We start from the raw sequence: 6,000 nt of genomic DNA, 5'->3' as shown, positions 1-6,000 counted from the left end.
GCTTGTACCAAATTTTAGATAAGATGTTCAACTAAGATCCCATCCATGCTCATAAGGGATCTGTGAGCACAATTTGGAAAAAAAGTGGTGAAAAGGCAGGAGGTAGTGGTAATTGTTCCTGGCTGATATTTACACATCAGCTAACACAACTGGAACAGATTTCCAGTGCCATTAATTGGACCTTACTATTGGAAATTGGCTGACACCTCTGACAAAAGTATGGTAGAGATTACATTTCAAAAATACTCAATCAGTTTCAAAGCAAACTCATACAGTATGGAAAAGTTTTAACTTTAATGTAATTTCCTTCTTTAAAAGGCAGGCTTAATTGAATAATTAAGACCACCAAATATTCCAGTATAGATAGTACCATAATAATCTATCTCATTTAGACATCTGATTGCCAGTTTTCAGGAACTTGGATCCTATACATATGAACCTGCACAAAGTCAAGTTGAGCCAGTTATGCTAAAGTTAAGTAAGGACTACACATGGGCTAAAATGTGTATTTTGCAATTAAGACAAGTATACGACTGTTGAGGACTTGCAAAAAGTAACTAGGGATTGCTAAGTAATCATGGGCTGGGAGAAGACCGTTTTCAAAAGCATGAAAAACCTTGTTTTTTTTAAGCTGCTGAACCAATAAAAAATTTGAAATGTCCTGTTTGGATTGCATGTCACTGTATACTGCTTTTCCTGCCAGAGTTCCCAGCACACTGATCAGTTCTCACCTCCAACTGGGAACACAACAGTTTCAGGCATAATTAGCAGCTTAAAATCTTGCTGCCATATGACTTAATGGTCAAGTTCACTGACAAGAATTTGTTTCTCTCGGAAAATAAAATTAGGTTAATAACAGTAGAAACAAAAATAATTGTTATTATTGTATTTTTCTTTAGCTAAGTCTTATAAAATGCACAGGAATATTAAATATGGTCATTTTAATTGACATGTAATGATTAAGGCAATTCTGGTTTACTATTCTATTATATGCATACATTATACTGCAGTAACAATTTACCTTTTAATAAATCATGTAGACACAGGGTTAACTTTCCTGAACAGCTGACAGTAATTGATTCAGTTGACTGATGAGATACAGCTGCAGGCACCGTTGCAATGCACTCGAAATTTTGCAACTGGAAAAATCAATAACTTGGAGATTAAAAGTAGTTTCTACAATGTTAAATGAAGACCACCACACCAAGTAAAGAGAATGGCATTGAAAATAACAAAAGGAAAATATTTGAGGAGTAAAAGTTGTGGAAAATAGATAATGATTTAAAATTTGGAGAGCACTCAAATACCTAATTTTCACATTTCTCACACTGACTAACATGTTGCTAGGTAGCAGTTTAGGGAACATACTGAAATTTTGTCCTAGCCTTCGTCAGGGACTATAATTGTTGTAATACACATTTATGTTGATTGATCCTTAAATCTGATAACTTGCAATGAGGTCCTCAAAGAATTGTATAATTATTGTCCTAGCATTTAGGCAATAACAAACTCTCTCTAGAGTAATTAGGATAAGTTATATGTTTACATTCACAAATAGCCCCAGTAGTATTCTGATTAACTACAATCATCTGTGGTGCTTGAATGGTGCGATAGAAAGATTGCCAATTGTATTATCAGCTTTGGATCAAACATTTATCATATTAAAAAGTCATACTTGGGAAATACAGGTCCTCAAGAGGTTATATTATCTATTATAAGGTAAATGCACAATTAAGTAGGAATATTTCTATGCATTCATTTGTTATGCTTCTGGGTGGTCTTCACCATCATCACTGTAATGGCATTGTACAGTTTCCCAAAACAGTTTCAGATCTTTGAAGCTGTGAAAAGGAAGTCTCTGTGGAAAGAAAAAAAAACTGCAAGCAAAGTAAAAATATTTATACTGAATAACATTAAACTCTTTTATTTCACATCAAAAAGGAAAGAAGCTTCATACTGATGAAAGCCTATTTACTTTGAAGGATTACTGCAATTTAAAATGGGTTAGGTGCCACAATAAAGGGAAATTAGCATCAATGCATTATTCAGATGACTGACCAAGTTATTTTTTTAAAACAGGTGGCTAATGACTTCGAATTCAGTTATAAAAGTTACAACTTTTTTGATCTCTTTATCTTCAACAAATAATTTCAGTAAATATTTGTTATTTTTATTGTTATTTCTCTAAATTCTGTTAGTTCATCTGCTTAACAGGGCTGGTAGTGGTGTTGAGTACTCATTTTAAAACAGAACTAAACTGGGATTAGTTAGAGGGGACAGTGCTTAACTAGTATCAGCCATCTTGTAGCTGGGTCCTCACAAAGTCGTGTTTGCTCTCACCTGCTGTCCCTCTCGTTGCTGACGTCTAAAGGATTCTTGTTTGCAATGATGTGAAGATATGAAGATGCACAAGTGACAAAAAGCTTGGCACAAAGGATGATGCAGACTATAATTGAATAGAATCCTGGAATTTATTTCCAGGAGGCTGGAATACAAAGGGATAGAGTTACATTAAAGCAATACAGAGCTCTGGTTGTACCTTATCTAAGGTACTGTTTTGGGTTCTGGACCACAGAACTTCCAAAAGGATATACTAAGATCAGAATGTGTTAAAAACCTAGAATTACCAGAATATAGGATTATGAGGATAGGCTAAATGACTTGGCCTGTAATACTTATACATCAAGGATCTAGTTGTTCAAGATAATTAAAATGATTTGAATGGAAAGACAGAGCAAAACTATTCCTCTAGTGGAGGAGTTCAGAATAAAAGTAAAAAATAATTAAGACTAATGGGATAGTCAGAAAGCCCTTATTTATACAACAGACAGTGGAGATCATCTCCCAAAATGTAGTTTAATGATTGATATATTTTTGTTAGATAAGGATTTTGAGGATTGAAAAAGCACCTTAGATGGTTGGTGTTAATCTAATCTAATTGAATGGCAGACTGGATCCAAGGTTAAATAGCCAATTCCCATACCTCCGTAAGTACACACTAGAAAGTTTCCTGAGACTCATATTCTCAATTAGGTAGAGAGGTGGTACACTTTGTAATATGGTTACATGACAGGAATAATTTACAACAATTTATATGTTTATTCTGCCATAAAATCCAGAAACAACTTTTCTTCATAAAACAGAAATAATACTGTGGATGCTGGGAAGCTTCAATAAAAAAACATTAATTCTGTTTCTCTCTCCACAGGTGCTTCTGTATGTATGATCGCCAACATTTTCTATTTTCATTTCAAACTCCTTTTTCTTTATGTTTTGGCTAGATTTTGAAAGAAAAATGTTTCCTAGTAATTCAGAAGTCCTGAACAACACAAAGTAAGAAAATTTGCCAAAGAATGTGACGATCAAACTCTATAGCATTCCACCTTTGCTGTTTTGGTGGAGGATATAAAAGAAACATTCAAGCAGTTTAAGCAATGCAGGGAAGATCCTCGTCAGAAGCATAAGTATCAGAATGAAAGATTGAAGAAGTAAGTGTACACAGCTTTGTTGATTGCTGCTCAGCTTTGGTTGGACATGTTTAACATTGAAACTATTAAAACTCCAGGATCTCTTTCAGTTTGACTCCCATTCATGAAGTAAGTGGGTCAAAACCTGCTTTTTCCAATGTGTTAAACTTCACACTTGTGTATATGAAATGTCATCTGCCATTATTCTGCTCACTTGCACAACTTTTCCACCTGTATCTGCAGATTCTTTGAGCAGCCTCATGTTTTCTCACTACCGATTTGAGGTTTATTTCATCTGTAAACCTAACCAGTTTGCACTGACTTTCTGATTACAGTTATTTTATGTAAATTAGTAATGGGCCCAATACTGAGACTCAAGGAACCCCATCCAATGCTCACTGCCATTCCCACACTAACATAGGTCCTCCAACATGCTCTTGTTTCTTACCCTAGCTCCACTGTTTTCTAATTGATTCCTAGAATTTGCCCAAATCCCCACATGTTAAGTTTAATAAGTAGCATTTTGTGTAATGTTAGAGAGCATGATGGTCCATGCCAGTTTTGTTCTTCATCATGTCCTCATAAGCTTTGCAATGAGAAACAGGGATCATTACGTCCAATCCCTTCCACCCCATTCCCTTTACCCACAAACATTAAGACAAAGTATGTGCTTTTACCTTGCAATTAACTTGGTAGAGAAGACATGAAAGAAAGTAAGCAAGGTGGAACTTGCATTTCAAGCACCTTTCTCATCATCTGAATATCTGAGTGCTGCACATCCAATGAAGTTCTCTTGGAATGTAATCATTTTTGTAATCATAAATGAGGCAGCCAAATTACTAGCAAGATCCCACTCAAAGCAAAGAGATAAAAAAGAAAATAATCCACTTTACTTAAGTTGCTGGCGAGATAGATATTGGGTTGGAAAATGCTGCTACGGTTCTTTAAACTGTGCCATAGGAAGTTTCGAAACAAAATAAGAAAATTGATTTAACATCTCATTCAAATGATAGAATCTTCTCAATAACACTTGTTATTACTTGGTTGAAATATAGATGTGATTAAACAAAATTCATGGGTCTGACTTTGTTATTAAAAAGTAAAGTTGTTAAATTTGCGCAGTTAACGTAGCAATTTCAGACAAGGGCAAATATGCATTTTGAACTATCAATGTCTGACTCATCAATTTACAGACAACAACATTCTAAAAATGTTGCACCTGGGTAACAGATATGAACAAAACTAGCCAAAGTCAGTTAGTCTTGTTATTGCAAGTGCCATTTTCACAGAATGTTATGATAACTTCCAATCAACTTCTCTACACTGAAAATTAAGTATTCCAGTTGTGAAACCTCATTCCTTTGCAGATTTATGAAATATATTATTTTTAAGTTTTTGCTATTTTTTTCTCTTTCTCTCCTGATCAAATCTTTCTTTCCCCTTTGGTTTCTCTTCATGGAACAGATTTGACATTGACTTCATTCACTCTCCTTCCATAATCTCTTTGCTTTATTCATGATCTTTCAATTTGATTGGTTAAAGAGGTACACAGATGCTTTCTTTGCTCATTCACATCCCAGATACCCACTTCACTTCCTGCAATATTGTAAGCAAGTTACTTTCAGGAACTTGCCACACAAAAAATCTTAAAATCAAGGTATACAAAGACAAACAACAAATACTGTTCAAGGTCTGCTATAACAAATCATTTCCTTCAGAGTACTCAACAGCAAATGATAACTTACCTCATGAACCTTACCCCACGAACCAGTTCACTGAAGAATAACATTGGCGGAACTCTGGGAGTAAGCTGTTTTTGTGTTCTCTCAGCTGGAAAATAGCTGGTAATGAAGAGGAAGCAGGTTGTTACGCATTCTAAAGACCATTCTTTTTTAAAAAATCTTATTAAAAGAAATTTTCTTCCTCATTATATATCTCAGTTATGCCCACGCTGAAGAATGTAAAAACTGCTTCAGCTAAAATATTGTAATGAAATTAGGCTACTGTCTGTATCCGGGAAAATAGGCTTTGATTCTTGACCATAATTGGGTATGGTTAAATTATTCTAACCAATATTTTCTGCTGCAGTTACCACAAATTGTATTCTCATCAGACCCATTGCTTCTCTTCATGGGAACAAATAAAATGCGTCTGTTATCTCTGTTGTTAACTTTAATAGTTTTGGTGCCTCTAGCAGTCAGTTTAATAAACTAACCACTGGCATCCCAACAAAAACAACTCAACAAAAAAAAAGGCTTAGATGCAATGTCAAATTCTTAAGTAATTGTTAGACCCGCAAAGCGTTAGCCTTTATGCATCTACTATTCATACATTTATACATTGATCTATTGTATATCAAGGTCAGGGATTTTCTCTGCATTTGTAGGCAGAGACAAGAGTAATTTGAGTATAAACTCATCTTAAAAGATTATAGGATGTGTAGGGGTGAGTTACCCAAGTGCCCTTGATCTTTTTCAGCTGTCCATCAAACTTGCCATGCACCCAACTCTCAAATGCAAACTCTTACAGCTGC

Source organism: Pristis pectinata, chromosome 5, assembly GCF_009764475.1.
Source record: "Pristis pectinata isolate sPriPec2 chromosome 5, sPriPec2.1.pri, whole genome shotgun sequence".
Taxonomy (NCBI): domain Eukaryota; kingdom Metazoa; phylum Chordata; class Chondrichthyes; order Rhinopristiformes; family Pristidae; genus Pristis; species Pristis pectinata.
Note: the sequence above shows the minus strand (reverse complement) of the source record.